General features: G+C 40.3%; 1 long non-coding RNA gene across 1 annotated transcript in view; it reads left to right on the top strand.

Moving 5' to 3' along the window:
• The window catches only part of LOC126988056 (uncharacterized), a 164,956-nt gene that overhangs the window by 51,106 nt on the left and 95,337 nt on the right, over window positions 1–18,513 (top strand). Inside the window, exon 3 of the long non-coding RNA XR_007741409.1 lies at window positions 10,182–10,238. This is a non-coding gene — a long non-coding RNA (uncharacterized LOC126988056). The remainder of the gene's footprint in view (window positions 1–10,181; window positions 10,239–18,513) is intronic.

Genomic DNA, 18,513 nt, shown 5'->3' with positions numbered 1-18,513 from the left:
CACACACACACACACACACACACACACACACACACACACACACACACACACACACACACACACACACACACACACACACACTTGGATTCTTTTTCATCCCACTGTTTCAAATTTAAGAATCTCTTCGAGTGATTAAACTGTTGAAATTCCCTTTATATTACACTACTATAAGCTCTAGAATCTGTTGGAGCTGTATTAATGACCCAATAACTACTAATTAATAACTTTGGATTCCCTTTGCATTCCACTGTTTTAACGCTTGGAGTCATTAACCAATGATATATAGCTTCAGATTCCCTCTTCATTCCACCATTTGAAGCTCAAGAATCTACTGGAGCTATGATAATAACTAAATATAACCTCTGATCCCCTTTTCATTCCACTATCATAACTTCTAGAATCTGTTGCAGTGTTAATAATATGAACTAACCATTGATAACTAACTTCGGATTCCACTTTCACTCCATTACTTTAACCCCAGGAGTCTAATGGAGCGATGTCATTGTTCTGAATCGAATAGCATTTCCGATCGTCCTTCTGGCGGCACACAGGGGGGAGCCTTGGGTCGGAGTGTGATAGCGCTGCTTCAATATCCGGTGTCTCGCGGTCCTATCCGGCTGGGCGCGTCTGTAACCCCTGATCGGAACTGAGCCACTGTGTGTGTGGGGGGCGGGGCTGGCTGGCTGGCTGGTAATGTTTCGAGTTACTTTTAAGTATTGCCTCGGTTAAGTGAGTAGCCGGTCGATGTAACGTTTCTGTAGCTGCTTTTTTTTAATGAGTTATTCTTTATCTCTGTTTCTGTGCTGTCTGTCTCTCTTTTTCCTTCTTTTTCTGTCACTGTATCTCTGTCTCTGTCTGTCTCATTTTCCTTCTTTCTCTGTTACTTTCTATCTCTGTCTGTCTCTATCTCTCCCTTTCCTTCTACTCTGTTATTCTCTATCTCTCTGTCTCTGTCTCATTTTCCTTCTTTCTCTGTTATTCTCTATCTCTCTGTCTCTGTCTTTCATTTTCCTTCTTTCTCTGTTACTCTCTATCTCTCTGTCTCTGTCTTTCATTTTCCTTCTTTCTCTGTTACTCTCTATCTCTCTGTCTCTGTCTTTCATTTTCCTTCTTTCTCTGTTACTCTCTATCTCTCTGTCTCTGTCTTTCATTTTCCTTCTTTCTCTGTTACTCTCTATCTCTCTGTCTCTGTCTTTCATTTTCCTTCTTTCTCTGTTACTCTCTATCTCTCTGTCTCTGTCTTTCATTTTCCTTCTTTCAATGTTACTCTCTATCTCTCTGTCTCTCTCTCCCTCCCCTCCTGTATGATAAATGGCCTTGTTATGGTATCCTTGGGGCCTAATAAGGGAGCACATTAAAGGACTATGGGGAAGCCTCATTATAACTTGGAGATAATTTACGGCGAAGATAATAACGAAATAATTAATGAAGGTAATACTAATACGGAATGACCCCCCGGAGACCTTTGAGAGAGAGAGAGAGAGAGAGAGAGAGAGAGAGAGAGAGAGAGAGAGAGAGAGAGAGAGAGAGAGAGAGAGAAATGGATATACGTTAAAGGATGAATCAGCTTTTTTCTAAGACTTGGATTTCTATGGTTAGCAATATGTCCTTCCCCCTCCTCCTCCTCCTTCTTCTTCTCTTCGCTCTCCTCCTCCTTCTTTCCCTCCTCCTTCTCCTTCATTTTTTCCTTCTCCTTTTCCTTCTCTTCCTCACCCTTCTCTTCCTCCTCCTCTTCGTTTTTTTTCTCCTCGTCTTCTTTCTCTTCCTTCTTCTCCACCTCCTCCTCTTCGTCACCCTCCTGTTATTTTTGCTGCTATTATAAATACTACTACTACTACTACTACTACTACTACTACTACTACTACTACCACTACCACCACCACATAACACCACCTACCACCACCACCACCACCACGGCCATTTTTCTTGTGTTTCTCTCGAGTACACCTTCAGCGCCTTCACGCGGACCAGCGGCTTACGTCACTGCAGGGCTGAGGCCGCGATTATCCCCGGGCTGTACTGTGTGTGTGTGTGTGTGTGTGTGTGTGTGTGTGTGTGTGTGTGTGTGTGTGTGTGTGTGTGTTTCCAGGCGCTTCGTTTTTTTTTCTTCATAGTATTTCCTAAGATTGTTCTATGTATTTTTTTCTGATTTTTGTTTTATTTGTTTTATTCATTTGATATTTTGTCTTGTAATTCTTTTCTCTTCTAACTGTGTGGTCAGTAAATTAAATTATGCTAAACTAATTAGACTACACGATAGATAGATTAATAGATAGGTACAGAGAGAGAGAGAGAGAGAGAGAGACTTAAATAGGTCTGAATGAAGAGGTACAATCATCACCATCACCACCACCAATCAAGCAATCACTCTGTCTTAATCATCACCACCACCTCCTAGACCACAATTACCACACACACCACATCCCACCACCATCACCATCACCATCAAGTCATCACCACCATCACCTCCACAACCACCATTATCACACACACACCGTCACCCAATCACCCAATCACCGCCCAAGCTCAGGTGTGTGTGAGAGAGAAACAGGTGTGTCTGGGTGATTGGCGGCATAGAGGCTCACACAGGTATTGGCTCCACACCTGCCAATATCTTGTAATTAAAGCCCTCGTCTGTTCCTACCCCGCCTTGTTCTCCCAGCTGATGCCTGACTCATTAACTTAACCAACTGCCCGCCCTTTGTCTGTTTCTCTGTCTGCCTTTCTAGTCTAGTCACAATCACTCGTAAGGTGTTGTTCTTCTCCTCTCTTCTCTTCTCTTTTTTTTTTTTTTTTTTTTTTACAGCAGAGGAGTCAGCTCAAAGGTACAAAAAAAGGTTACAAATGTGAAAAAAGCCCGCTACTCACTGCTCCTATAAAGAGTTCGAGGAGTGGCCGAGAGAGAGGTCAATTTCGGGAGGAGAGGTGTCCTGATACCCTGCTCTCTGCTTTTCTCTTCTGTTCTCTTCTGATATTTTCCCTTTTTCTCTACTTTCGTCCTGATTCGTCTTGTGATGTCGTTTCTTTATTATTGCCTCTTCCATATTGTGTTCGGTTTTATATTTTCTTCTTTCCTCTTTTTTTCCTGTCTTCCTTCTTCCTCTCCTTTCCTCTTGGTTCGTCTTGGCATATTATCTCTTATTCTTTCTTCTCCCTTCTTTCATCTTCTTTTGTACGCTTTTTATCCTTTCTTCTCTTTTTTCTTCTCTTCGTTCATCTTCTTTTGTCCACTTCTCCTTCCATCGTCTCTTCTCTCCTTTCTTCTCTTCTCCCTTCTTGTCTGTGTTGCCTTCTTTTCTCTCCTCTCTTTTTCTTTTCTTTTCTCTTGTCTCTCCTCTTCTCTCCTTTCTTCTCTTCTCCCTTCTTGTCTGTGTTGCCTTGTTTTCTCTCCTCTCTTTTCCTTTTCTCTTCTCCACTTTTCTCCTATCCTTTCCTTTCTTACCCTTTGCTATCCTTTTCTCTACTTCTCCATTTCTATTCTATCATTATCGTTTCCTTCAATTCATTTTCTTGCTCATGTTCTTCTTGTTCATGTTCTTGTTCTAATGATGACGATAAATAATGGGAAGAGCAGTTAATTAATCAAGTAAAATATTCAGGTAATGTTAATCATATTCCATGTCAAGGTATTATTCACAACTTTTCCATGTCGATGCAATATTCAAATGCGCTGACCTGTATTACTGAGTGACTTGTAACAGCGATTTCCACACATCAAACAAATCATTACGTATCTACCCAATGCGCCACTATAAACACTTGCCTGCGCCATGACGGGCTGGGGCCGACTACCATCCAGGCCCCTCAAGAGAGCCTACCGGCGCTATAGGCATACACTTAAAAAAAAACCCTGTAACTTTTGACGATCTGGGTAACTCTTTTTCATGTCAGGGTAATGTCCAGAGGTGTTGAAATGCATGTGTTGAAGCTTGGATTAGGTATTTCTCATGTCAAAGTATTATTCTCGCTATTATTTCAAAAAAGTGTTCTGGTATTTATATTCTCAAAGGCCAAAGGGATCAGAAGGTTAACGACACATTACAGAGCATCGTAGAAGTGTCGGACGATTGGTCAAACCCTTTTTTTCACCTCGTTATAAATATTCAACACCTTTTCGTCTCATTAATTAACGTCGTCGCCTCTCCAACTTTAAAAGGTGACGAGGTACAATAGTTGTGTAAGTCCTTTCTCTCTCTACTGGCGGCGGCGGTAAAAATGATATATAATTCTCCTCAGTCTCCTGTTTAGATGACGCAACCGACGTAATGTCATAAAGGAGAACGACGGTGTGTGTGTGTGTGTGTGTGTGTGTGTGTGTGTGTGTGTGTGTTCTTCCTTCCTTCCTTGTCTTCTTTTCCTTATTTTTTTTGCCTCCCTCTTTCACTTTCTCTCCTTTCTTATTTGCTTCCTTTTCCTTCTTTCATTTCAGATTAAGGAAAGGAAAGGGAGAAAGGAAGAAAAGGAAAGGAAGGAAGGAAAGGAAAAATAGATAAATTAGGAGGCGAGATAAACTAAGATAAGGGAATAATAAAGATAAAAAAACACAAAAGAAGGAAATAGGAGATAAGATACGAGAGAAGAGAAAATAGGAAAAAAAATAAAGTTTACAAATAATAAGAAAAAAAAAAGAAACTTAACATTTACTACTCCTTTGTTTTTCGTCTAATTATTTATCTTCCTTTTGTTAACAAGTTCATAATGGCTCACGGACTTTCTGAACGTCACCAAAGAATTGTCCCTGAGGAGGTTCACCGTGTTTGTTTGACCTTTTCAAGTTCTGTTTACCGTCGAGTTTATGTAAAACAGATTCTAAAGACCTTAACAGCTTTCTTCGTTTTTTTTTTCTTCATAGTATTTCCTAAGATTGTTCTATGTATTTTTCTTCTGATTTTTGTTTTATTTGTTTTATTCATTTGATATTTTGTCTTGTAATTCTTTTCTCTTCTAACTGTGTGGTCAGTAAATTAAATTATGCTAAACTAATTAGACTACGGTCTGAATGAAGAGGTACAATCACCATCACCTCCACCATCACCACCACCAATCAAGCAATAACTCTGTCTTAATCATCACCACCACCACCTAGACCACAATTACCACACACACCACATCCCACCACCATCACCATCAAGTCATCACCACCATCACCTCCACAACCACCATTATCACACACACACCGTCACCCAATAGCTCAGGTGTGTGTGAGAGAGAAACAGGTGTGTCTGGGTGATTGGCGGCATAGAGGCTCACACAGGTATTGGCTCCACACCTGCTAATATCTTGTAATTAAAGCCCTCGTCTGTTCCTACCCCGCCTTGTTCTCCCAGCTGATGCCTGACCCATTAACTTAACCAACTGCCCGCCCTTTGTCTGTTTCTCTGTCTGCCTTTCTAGTCTAGTCACAATCACTCGTAAGGTGTTGCTCTTCTCTCTTCTCTCTTTTTTTTTTTTTACAGCAGAGGAGTCAGCTCAAAGGTACAAAAAAAGGTTACAAATGTGAAAAAAAGCCCGCTACTCACTGCTCCTATAAAGAGTTCGAGGAGTGGCCGAAAGAGAGGTCAATTTCGGGAGGAGAGGTGTCCTGATACCCTCCTCTCTGCTTTTCTCTTCTGTTCTCTTCTGATATTTTCCCTTTTTCTCTACTTTCGTCCTGATTCGTCTTGTGATGTCGTTTCTTTATTATTTTCTCTTCCATATTGTGTTCGGTTTTATATTTTCTTCTTTCCTCTTTTTTTCCTGTCTTCCTTCTTCCTCTCTTTTCCTCTTGGTTCGTCTTGGCATATTATCTCTTATTCTTTCTTCTCCCTTCTTTCATCTTCTTTAGTACGCTTTTTATTCTTTCTTCTCTTTTTCCTTCTCTTCGTTCATCTTTTGTCCACTTCTCCTTCCATCGTCTCTTCTCTCCTTTCTTCTCTTCTCCCTTCTTGTCTGTGTTACCTTGTTTTCTCTCCTCTCTTTTTCTTTTCTTTTCTCTTGTCTCTCCTCTTCTCTCCTTTCTTCTCTTCTCCCTTCTTGTCTGTGTTTCCTTTTCTCTTCTCCACTTTTCTCCTATCCTTTCCTTTCTTACCCTTTGCTATCCTTTTCTCTACTTCTCCATTTCTATTCTATCATTATCGTTTCCTTCAATTCCTTTTCTTGCTCATGTTCTTCTTGTTCACGTTCTTGTTCTAATGATGACGATAAATAATGGGAAGAGCAGTTAATTAATCAAGTAAAATATTCAGGTAATGTTAATCTTATTCCATGTCAAGGTATTATTCACAACTTTTCCATGTCGATGCAATATTCAAATGCGCTGACCTGTATTACTGAGTGACTTGTAACAGCGATTTCCACACATCAAACAAATCATTACGTATCTACCCAATGCGCCACTATAAACACTTGCCTGCCAGGCCCTCAAGAAAAAAACACCTGTAACTTTTAACGATCTGGGTAACTCTTTTTCATGTCAGGGTAATGTCCAGAGGTGTTGAAATGCATGTGTTGAAGCTTGGATTAGGTATTTCTCATGTCAAAGTATTATTCTCGCTATTATTTCAAAAAAGTGTTCTGGTATTTATATTCTCAAAGGCCAAAGGGATCAGAAGGTTAACGACACATTACAGAGCATCGCAGAAGTGTCGGACGATTGGTCAAACCCTTTTTTTCACCTCGTTATAAATATTCAACACCTTTTCGTCTCATTAATTAACGTCGTCGCCTCTCCAACTTTAAAAGGTGACGATAAGTCCTTTCTCTCTCTACTGGCGGCGGCGGTAAAAATGATATATAATTCTCCTCAGTCTCCTGTTTAGATGACGCAACCGACGTAATGTCATAAAGGAGAACGACGGTGTGTGTGTGTGTGTGTGTGTGTGTGTGTGTGTGTTCTTCCTTCCTTCCTTGTCTTCTTTTCCTTATTTTTTTTGCCTCCCTCTTTCACTTTCTCTCCTTTCTTATTTGCTTCCTTCCCTCCTTTGCTCCCCTTCCTTCCTAATTTCCTTATTCCCTTCTTTCATTTCTTTGTATTCTTCTTTCCTTCCTTGCTTTCCTTTGTTTTCCTTACATTGTTGCTTTCTTCTTTTCTTCCTTTCTTCTTTTCTTCTTGGCTGGGTGACTGGCTGACTGATTGACTGACTGACTGAAATACTGGGTGACTGACTGACTGGCTGACTGATTGACTGATTGACTGACTGACTGAAATACTGGGTGACTGACTGACTGGTTGACTGACTGACTGATTGACTGACTGACTGACTGACTGGCTGACTGACTGACTGACTGGGTGAATAGCTGGGTGACTGACTGGCTGAGTGACTGACTGACTGACTGGGTGACTGGCTGACTGACTTGCTGAGTGGCTGACTGACTGACTGGCTGGGTGACTGGCTGGCTGGGTAAGTGAGTGTCTATCTGCCTGTCTGTCTGTCTCTCTGGTGTGTTGTCCGTGTAGGCGTTCACGTAACACACGTTTGATAAAAGATCGAAGCTTTTTCACTTTACAGAGTCCCCGAGAAGCAAGAGTAAGCGTCCCTTTTAAGCCGCCTCTCTTCCTTTGTATCCCACCCCTTCCCCTCTCCCTCCCCCTCTCCCTCTCTCCCTCCTGATGATGCTGATGGTGGTTGTCTGTCTGTCGTTGTCGGTGTTTTTACGGGGTTACTAAATAGTTTATATCGAGTAAAACGTTCAAGAGAGAGAGAGAGAGAGAGAGAGAGAGAGAGAGAGAGAGAGAGAGAGCAAATATAGTCTTTAATTGCAAATCTTAATATTCTTTGATGTCCCTCTGCCCTATTTTTTTTTTCTCTCTCTCTCTCTCTCTCTCTCTCTCTCTCTCTCTCTCTCTCTCTCTCTCTGTGTGTGTGTGTGTGTGTGTGTGTGTGTGTGTGTGTGTGTGTGTGGATATATATATCTCGAATTTACATATGAATAGATGCTTCCGTGTATTCAAACTTAAACACACACACACACACACACACATACACACACTCACTCACACACACACACACACACACACACACACACACACAGGGGAGAGAGAAGAATGTCAGACTCCCTCCAAGTTGTCTTTCCGAGTTGGGGAAACTAAAAAAAAAAGTCATAAATTAATAAGAGATCATAAAACTTCCTGCCTGGAGCCTTCTCTCTCTCTCTCTCTCTCTCTCTCTCTCTCTCTCTCTCTCTCTCTCTCTAATGAAGAATAAAAGGCCAGAGACGTTTAGTAATGGTTAGATAAGGTGGAAATGGTGACGAGTTTACACACACACACACACACACACACACACACACACACACACACACACACACACACACACAACCTTGTTTGGAGCAAATGGAAGACTGTTTGAACGAATAATGTCACGAGAGAGAGAGAGCTGGTTTAAGGTCTTTTTAGAGGATGAAGGGGATAAAGAAATACAGAATCTTAAATATTCTCTCTCTCTCTCTCTCTCTCTCTCTCTCTCTCTCTCTCTCTCTCTCTCTCTCTCTCTCTCTCTCTCTCGAGGAATGTAATATAATGTAATTGTTATTTTTCTTTGCCAATCCTCAACCTCAATCCACAACAACCTCCTCCTTTTCCTTTTCCTCCCCCTGCTCTTCTTCCCTCTCGTCCTCCTCCTCCTCCTCTCTAACGCACCGTTGCTAAAGTGGCTTAAGGACTGAGCTGCCGTACAGAGGGATAACTGTATTGTCTTTCTCGTCTTATGGTGTCTCTTGCTGCCCTAGTGTCTCACCTTCCGACGGCCGGGATGTGATCTTCCTAAGTGGGGCAGGTCTCTAAGGAGGGTGAGACACTTTCTATTTGTTTACTTTTAGAAGTGCACCGCGTTAAGGTTGTGAAGGTTTCTATGTTGATGTCGTTATTGATGATTATGATAAGGAGAGTAATATTGATGAAACTGATAGAAATGAAAAAAAATAATAACGATAACGAAAGTAATGAAAATGATTATGATGATACTTGTAAAAATCCTGATAAACAACAGCAACGACTTCTACTACTACGACAACAACAACAACAGCTACTTATTTTTCTACTACTACTACTACTACTACTACTACTACTACTACTACTACAACTACTACTACTACTTCTCCTGTTAATAATGATAACGATAATAACCTTTCAAATTCCTCCACAATCTCCTATGCAGTTCCTGACACAAAACTATATAAATGGGAGAAGAATAACCACGAAGAAAAAGAAAATAGATTGAATCCTATACCGTATCCCTTTTAAGAGTTTCCGATACTGTTATGCTCCCGTGACCTGAATGCTGTGTTGGGCGTTAAGTTACTAGTCTTTTTTTCATAGTGGATTTATATGTGTTCGTTATTTCGTGTGTGTACATTGACCAAGATTTAGCAGCGCGATGGCCAGGGGACTCATCGACCTGCTCCCTCTCATCCTGCCTTCATAGCTGCGTGTGATTACAGTGGGATTTTTTTCTCGCCATATACAAGCAGTTTATTTCCCTCTCATCTGGACCCAATGCATCTGCTTAGCGTCCAATTCGCTGTTTCCTTGTATGGGAAAAATGTGTCAGGTCTTTTGTTTTGCAGTTGTTTTTCGAGGGATTATTTTTTTAATCATTTGCAAAGCTTATTTTTCCAGTTTTTTTTCGCCTCATACAAGCAATTTATTTCCCTTTTGTCAGGACTTTATGTATCTGCTTAACGTCCAAAATTCGCTGTTTACTGATACGGGAAAAAAAAAATGTAACCTTTTTTTTTTTGCAGTCATTTTGAGAGGGATTATTTTTTTTAATCATTTGCAAGCCTTCTTTTTCCTCCTGTCTGGACTCTCGTATCTACTCAGAGTCCAATTTGCTGTTAGCTGATACGAAAATTGCTGGAGGTCTTTTTTGTAATAATTTTTAGAGGTATTTATTTCTGGGTCTCATTATTCTTTTTGGTCTTTCAGTATGTGTGTGTGTGTGTGTGTGTGTGTGTGTGTGTGTGTGTGTGTGTGTGTGTGTGTTTCAAACGTTTTCCTTCACATGCATCAAATCTATTCCGCTCCTTTCAGATGCAAGAGTTGGCCAGCTCATTTATTGCTTTTTCAGGCTGTTATGTTTGCTTTTATGCCTGTGTGTGTGTGTGTGTGTGTGTGTGTGTGTGTGTGTGTGTGTGTGTGTGTGTGTGTGTGTGTGTGTTTGGTTCCATCTAGATTCTTGCATTCATTTTCTTTCTCCTTTCAGATGCAATGGTCGGCGGAGCTTCATTCTTCCCTCCCTTCATCCCTTGTGCTAACGAAGGTAAGTCAGTCGATTCCTTATTTTTGCCTGTCTGCGAATCCTCTTACGCATTTTTGCCTCCTTGTGACGTCTATTTTTATGTCCCATTATTCCTCGTGTTTTTGCCTTCGTGTGACGTCTATTTTTGTGTGCCATTATTCCTCGTGTTTTTCCTTATTGTGGGGTTATTTTAGTGTCTCCTAGTCATGCCATTTTCCCTTTAAACATTTCATACTTGTATATATCTATCTGTCCAGTTCTCCTTTTATTACATTATTACTTTTTTCTGTATTTCTCCTTTATGTGATTATGTTTATTTTCTCTACAACACACACACACACACACACACACACACACACACACACACACACACACACACACACATTACGGCAATGAACAAAGTAAAAGGAGATTAGAGGTTTAAGGGTAAGAGGAGGAGGAGGAAGAGGAGGAGGAGGAGGAAGAGGAGGAGGAGAGGTCGTAAGTAAATAATCCATCTTTCATCTTAAAATATGAAGAGAGAGAGAGAGAGAGAGAGAACTCTTTAAACTATTTTTCGTACTTTTGCATTTATATTTTTCGAGTTATTTAGTTTTTTTCTTTTCGTTTAATTTCGCTTTTCATTGTCTTCCACCTCTATGTCTGTCTGTCTGTCTGTCTGTTCCTCTCTCTCTCTCTCTCTCTCTCTCTCTCTCTCTCTCTCTCTCTCTCTCTCTCTCTCTCTCTCTCTCTCTCTCTCTCTCTCTCTCTCTCTCTCTCTCTCTCTCTCTCCGTGTATGCGAAGAATCTTTATCATCTCGATATGAGTAAACTTAACTTGGTCTGGCGATGGAGAGATGGAGAGAGACTGGAGGAAACGTGAGGAGGGATGGAGGAAAATCTGGAAGGAAGAAAGGAGGCGGAGGAGGAGGAAAGTAGTTGAGGGGAGGAGAAGAGGGGAGAGGAAAAACGATGAGAAAGGAGGAAAAGAACTTAAAGGAGAGAAAGAAGGAAAGAAAGAGAAAGGAGACAAGAGGAGAGAGGAGAGAAAAGTTGATGAAAGGAGATGAAAAGAAGAGGAAAAGAGAAGAGAGGAAAAAAGCGCAATTCGGAAGACATAACGAAAAAAAACAAAAAAAAAACGAAAAAGAGAACGACAGGAAGAGACGATGAGAGGAAGAGAAAGAAGAGGAGGAGAAACAGAAGAGAAAGTGAAAATAAAGAGGAAAATATAGAAGGAGGGAAGAGGAGGAAAAAAGGAGAAAAGAGGAGAGAGGAGGATAGGTGATGAGAGGAGATAAGAAGAAAGAAAAAGAGGAATAAAGTAGAGAAAGAAGAAAAGGAAGACGAGAAAGGAAGACAAGATAAAAAAGGATAAAGAAGAGAGGAGAAAAAGAGCAAACCAGAAGACGTAATAAAGAAAAAAAAATGACCAGAAATAATGAAACAAGAAAAAGAGAAGGAAAAAGAGAAGGAGAAATGGAAGAGGAAGAGGAGATGATAAAGAAGGAATGGGAAGAGGAGAAAAACGCTTGAAGGGATAAATACAGACACATTAGAAGAAGGGAAGAAGGGAGGAAGGGAGGAAGGAAAGGGGGAAGGGAGAGACGCAGTGAAGGGAGAAGAGGAAAGAGGTGGTGAGAGAGGGAGGGGAGAGAGAGGAGGAGGAGGAAGAGGGAGGGGAGAGATAGCGGAGAGAAAGGAAGGGAGGGAGGAGGGAAGGGAGAGAAAGGGAGGGTGTGGGAAGGGAGAGAAAACCTGGCAAAGTGAGGTGAAGGGTGATAATGAGAGAGAGAGAGAGAGAGAGAGGCTGGCTACTGACTTGCTTACATCGAAGGAAAAAAAAAACGAAGGGTAGAAAATAAAAAAGGGAAATAAAGAAAGGGAAGGAAAGGAAAGGGAAAGGGAGAGAAGATAAGGAAAGGAAAGGAAAGGAAAGGGAAAGGGAGGGGAAAAAGATAAATTAAGAAAGAGCGATTAAGAAGGGAAGTGAAAGGAAGAGAAAGGAAAGGAAAAGAAGGGAGAGAAAGGAAGAAAAGGAAAGGGAAGGGAAGGGAAAGGAAAGATAGATAAATTAGGGAAGAGATAAAGAGGGGAAAGGAGAGGAAAGGAAGGGAGAGAAAATGGAAGGAAATGGAGAGATAAGGAATAGAAAGGAATTGAAGAGAAGAGGAGGAAAATGATGGATTAGATAGGGTAGAGAAAGGAGTGTAAGAGAAGGGAAGGAAAGAGAAATAAAGGGTAGGATAGGGAAGAGAATGGAAGAGAAGGGAAGGGAGAGGAAAGAATGGGAAGGGGAGGCGAGATAAACTAAGATAAGGGAATAATAAAGATAAAAAAACACAAAAGAAGGAAATAGGAGATAAGATACGAGAGAAGAGAAAATAGGAAAAAAAATAAAGTTTACAAATAAGAAAAAAAAAGAAACTGTTAACATTTACCACTCCTTTGTTTTTCGTCTAATTATTTATCTTCCTTTTGTTAACAAGTTCATAATGGCTCACGAACTTTCTGAACGTCACCAAAGAATTATCCCTGAGGAGGTTCACCGTGTTTGTTTGACCTTTTCAAGTTCTGTTTACCGTCGAGTTTATGTAAAACAGATTCTAAAGACCTTAACAGCTGAAGGGTTATAACATCCCTTTTGTCTATCTTTTTTTTGTACGTTTTTTTTTACTCTTCCAATCTTATCGTCCATTTTCCTTTCCTTTCCTTTCGCTTCAAGTCTTCTTTTTCCTTTCTTTTTATTTTATTTTTCTTTCATTTACTTTCATTCCTTTCCTCTCCTTTCTCTTCCTTTCTTTATCTCTCTTCCTTATCCTTTCCTTCTCTTCGCTTCGTCTCCTTTTCCCTGTCTTTCCATTTTCTTCTTTTCCTTTCATTTACTTTCATTTCTTTCCTCTCCTTTCTCTTCCTTTCACTTCCAACATTTCTTATCTCTCTTCCTTATCCTTTTCCTTCTCTTCGCTCCAAGTCTTTTCCCTGTCTTTCCATTTTCTTCTTTTCCTTTCATTTACTTTCATTTCTTTCCTCTCCTTTCTCTTCCTTTCACTTCCTTTCACTTCCCTTTCTTATCTCTCTTCCTTATCCTTTCCTTCTCTTCGCTTCGTCTCCTTTTCCCTGTCTTTCCATTTTCTTCTTTTCCTTTCATTTACTTTCATTTCTTTCCTCTCCTTTCTCTTCCTTTCACTTCCTTTCACTTCCCTTTCTTATCTCTCTTCCTTATCCTTTTCCTTCTCTTCGCTCCAAGTCTTTTCCCTGTCTTTCCATTTCCTTCTTTTCCTTTCATTTTCTCTCATTCCTTTCCCTTCCTTTCCTCTCCTTTTTCTTCCTTTCACTTCCCTTCAACATCTCTCTTCCTTAATTTCTCTGTTTTCCCTTCCCTTCGAAAGAGATGAAGGGAGGGAGAAAGGGAGACGGAAAAGGAGGAGGGAGAGGGCAGTCAGAGAGGGGGAGGGGAAAGGGAGAGAAGAGGGAATACTGGAGGGAGAAATACCAGAAAGACGGAGAAGGGAAAGAAAAGGGGAAGGGGGAGGCATGTTTCGGGTGGGGGAGGTAGGGGAGGTCAGAGGGGGGTAGGGGTAAGGGGGAGGGGGGAGGATAGGGGTGGAGGAGTCTCGGGTGGATGAAAGTGAAGATGGAGAGAAAAAATCTGCGTGGGGAGTGTCATAATCAGGCTACTCAACCCTCTCTCTCTCTCTCTCTCTCTCTCTCTCTCTCTCTCTCTAATCATTTTTGTGTCGTTATTTTAAGTGTTTTTTTTCTTGATGTTTTTGTTTCTTTCTTCTTCTTCTTCTTCTTCTTCTTCTTCTTCTTCTTCTTCTTCTTCTTCTTCTTCTTCTTCTTCTTCTTCTTCTTCTTCTTCTTCTTCTTCTTCTTCTTCTTCTTCTTCTTCTTCTCCTTCTTCCTCTACTTCTTCCTTTCCTCTCTTCTCTTCTTCCGCCTCCTTTTCCCTGAGACGGTCTTCATACTACTGAGTCCTCAAGGATGGGATCAATTTCGCGGCGCCTTTCCGGATAACCTTCAGCGACGAGTTACGAGAATGATCCCACCCTCGATGGCTCTACCGTATGAAGAGCGACTCAAGCGATACAAACTCCTTACGTTAGAAAGGAGACGCCTGCGGGGGGGCTTTGACACGGGTATTTAAGTAGCTGAATAGGCTCATCTTCGTCTCATCTAGGTTTCAAAGTAACCCAAAACTTGTAATATTGGTCCACAGATTTAGTCGAGGCGATGCAATACAGACTTCAGCATGTATCGGTTCACCAATTTAAGCGAGATGTTGTACAGATATCGGCAAAAGTTTTTTCCTTTACCTGAGTCATTCGAGAGTGCAACAACCTTCCCGCAGAGATAATTAGTGGAAAAATGATCTTAAAAAATCGCATTGGTCTTCAAAATATCGGTCCAACAATTTAAGCGAGATGTAATACTGACCTCGACATAAGTTTTCTTCCTTTGAGTCATTCGAGAGTGAAACAACCTTCCCGCAGAGATAGTTAGTGGAAAAATGATCTACTCCTTAAAAAATTGCATTGGCCTTTAAAATATCGGTCCAACAATTTAAGCGAGATGTAATACTGACCTCGACATAAGTTTTCTTCCTTTGAGTCATTCGAGAGTGCAACAACCTTCCCGCAGAGATAGTTAGTGGAAAAATCATCTACTTCAAAAATCGCATTGGTCTTAAAACTATCGGTCCAACAATTTAAGCGAGATGTAATACAGATCTCGACATTAGTTTTCTTCCTTTGAGTCATTCGAGAGTGCAACAAACTCCCCGCAGAGATAGTTAGTGGAAAAATGATCTACTCCTTCAAAAATTGCATTGGCCTTAGAAATATCGGTCCAACAATTTAAGCGAGATGTAATACTGACTTCGACATAAGTTTTCTTCCTTTGAGTCATCCGAGAGTGCAACAACCTTCCCGCAGAGATAGTTAGTGGGATAATTATCTACTCCTTCAAGAAATCAATGGTAACAGTTTAACGAATGGTTCCGCACGTAGTTTCAGCAAGTGCTTTGATCTCTTTCACAGGTCAATCAAGTGCCCGACAGCCTGGTTAATTTACTAGAACAAACAGTCTAGTTATTGGCCAAGAATTCATGTGGCCTAACTTTCCAGGCTTCCATGCTTCTTTATCTTTCTTTCTCACTCTCTGTCATTCCCACATTACTTTCCTTCCTCCTCCTCCTCCTCCTCCTCCTCTTCTTCTTCCTCCTCCCTCGGCCCTTGACTATTCATACTGGGATTGTAACATGATGAGCACTTATACGACTCCATTTTGGCTTAACGACGGGTACAGGAGGAGGAGGAGGAGGAGGAGGAGGAGGAGGAGTTAACAATTTGCATGAGAGCTAAATTTCTGCCTCATCGTTTTCCCTCCTCCTCCTCCTCCTCCTCTTTATCATCCGTTTCAGGTTGTGTGTGTGTGTGTGTGTGTGTGTGTGTGTGTGTGTGTGTGTGTGTGTGTGTGTGTGTGTGTGTGTGTGTGTACAAAATCAATATGGTGTAAATCTCTCTCTCTCTCTCTCTCTCTCTCTCTCTCTCTCTCTCTCTCTCTCTCTCTCATACTTGGTTTCATTAAGTAGTAGTAGTAGTAGTAGTAGTAGTAGCAGTAGTAATAACAGCAACAATATTAGCAACAAAAGAACTAGGTGCAAAAGTAATTTAAAGTCGTAGGAGGTAGTAGTAGTAGTAGTAGTAGTAGTAGTAGTCGTAGTAGTAGTAGCAATAATAATAACAGTAGTCGTAGTAGTAGCAGCTGCCATTATCCTCATTGGAACATTAATCGCAGTTGTCGGGGGTCGTAATGACATAAGCACAGTAGGCGGGGAGGCTGGGCGACAGAATAACAACATCAGAAAGAGGCAGACGGTCCTAGATTTGGCTGTCACGGAGGAAAGGAGGATGGGCAGTGACGAACATTACCCCAGACACAGACGTAGATAGATAGATAGAGATAGAGATACAGAGATAGAAAGATAGAGAGATAAATAGAGATAGAGATAAAGATATAGAGAGATAGATTGAGTTAAAGAGATAGAGATATAGAGATAGATATAGAGATAGATAGAGGGATAGATATAGAGATAGATATAAATAAATAGATATAAACAGATAGATATAAATAAAGATAAATATAGATAGAGATAAACTTAGAGAGAGAGAGAGAGAGAGAGAGAGAGAAAAAATAAAATCGTGTTTCCCTAAGAAAAAAAAAACGTTAGTGAGGAAATAAAACTTGGAATACGATCTTTTTAAGTGGGTTTAACCTTCTTAAGGACGTTTAATTCCTCTTCTTATTTCCCTCCCTTCGCTGTTTTTCCTTTTTATTTTTTTCTCTTTTCCTTTTTCCTTTTTTTTTCTTCATTTCATCTTGATTCACTGTTATTATCATCTTCATTTCCTCTATAACTCCTTTTCTTTCATATATATATTTTTTTGTCTTTTCCTTTTTCCTTGATTATTTTTGTTCGTTTCTGCTTTCGTTCCTTTCTTCCTTTTTCTCCCCTTTTTCATTTCTTTTCCGTTCCTTTTCTTTTTGTTTCTTTGTTTTTTTGTCTTTTCATCCTTCCTTGATTATTATTTTTGTTCCTTCCTTCCTTCGTTCCTTTCTTCCTTTCCTCCTCTTTTCATTTCTTCCCTTCATTTTCTTTTCGTTTCTTTTTATTCGTCTTTTCATCCTTTGATTTTTTTTGTTTGTTTCTCGTTTCATTCCTTTCTTTTTCTCCCTCTTTTTCATTTCTTCTTTTCTTTGGTCCTTCCTTTCTTCACTCATTTCTTCCATTTTCTCTGCCTTCGCGCCGTTTTTTCTTCCTTCCTCTTTTCCTTCTTCCAAAGCGTCCATCATCATCTTAATCCATCAACCTCTCCTTCATAACTTTTTTCTTTAACTTTCTATCCATCTTTCCTCCTTTTTTTCTTTTCCTTTCATAATTTCTCTCTCTCTCTCTCTCTCTCTCTCTCTCTCTCTCTCTCTCTCTCTCTCTCTCTCTCTCTCTCTCTCTCTCTCTCTCTCTCTCTCTCTCAAAAAAGGACACACGTTTCCCTCCTCCCACAAGTCTTATTTACCGTTCGAGGAAGGAATTCAAAGGTCGCGAGGAGGAGGAGGAGGAGGAAAATGATGATGATGTTAAGGATAAAATGGAGGAGTAGGAGGAAGAGGTTGAGGAGGAGGAGGAGGAGGAGGAGGAGGATAAAAAGGATTGGAAAGAGGGAGAGAAAGAAGGGCAGTAGAAGAAAATAGAAGAAATAGGAGGAGAGGAAGAAGAAAAAGAAGAAATGAAAAAAAAGTGTAAAAGAAGAAAAAAAGGAGGAGGAGGAGGTGAAGGAATAAAAGGAAGAAGAAGAAGAAGACGAAGGAGAAGGAGAATGACGATGATGATGATGATGAAGAATAAGAATAAGAATAAGAATAAGAAGAAGAAATTAAAAAAAAGTGAAAAAAGAAGAAAAAGAAGGAGGAGGAGGTGAAAAAGTAAAAAGAAGAAGAAGAAGAAGAAGGAGGAGGAGGAGGAGGAGGAGGAGGAGGAGGAGGAGGAGGAGGTGAAAAAGTAAAAAGAAGAAGAAGGAGGAGGAGGAGGAGGAGGAGGAGGAGGAGGAGGAGGTTAAAAATAAAAAAGAAGAAGAAGGAGGAGGAGGAGGAGGAGGAGGAGGAGGAGGAGGAAGAAGAGATGCAACATACGACGGAGCTAAGGAAGTGAAAGAAAAGAAAATGTGTCGATTGGAAAACATAAATAAGAGAGAAAAATGAGGGGAGGATAAACAGGAAGCTGTGTGAGAAGAAAGAGGAGGAGGAGGAGGAAGAGGAGGAGGAGGAGGAGGAGGAGGAGGAGGAGGAGGAGGAGGAGGAGGAGGAGGCGCAAGATGAGTTTTATTTCTTTGTATATATTTCTTCTCATTTCTTTATTTTTTCTTCCTTTTGTTCCTTCTTCATTTTCACTTCCTGTTTGTCTTCTTCTTCCTTCTGTCTTTATTATTTTCTTTATCATTTTTATTTCCTTTTTTATAGTAAGTAAAAAAAAAATCATCACTTTTTTTCTATCCATATTTTTCTTCTTTTTCTTCTTTATTTTCATTTCTGAATTTTCTTTCAATCTTCTTTTCTCATATCTTTTTTATATTAGAACAAACTTTACCACCTCTGTTTTTTTATACATATTTTTTGTCACTTTTTTTGTGAATCTTGTAACTTGTTTTTTTTATAATAATCTTCGCTGTGATGTAACGTGTTTTTTTCTTTAATATTTTTCAGATGTTTTCTTCTTTTTTATAGTCGTGTTTTTTTTTGGTTGATGGTGTTGGTGTTA

Source organism: Eriocheir sinensis, chromosome 67 (genome assembly GCF_024679095.1).
Source record: "Eriocheir sinensis breed Jianghai 21 chromosome 67, ASM2467909v1, whole genome shotgun sequence".
NCBI classification, from domain to species: Eukaryota; Metazoa; Arthropoda; class Malacostraca; order Decapoda; family Varunidae; genus Eriocheir; species Eriocheir sinensis.
Note: the sequence above shows the minus strand (reverse complement) of the source record. Positions and strands in the feature narration are given on the sequence as shown.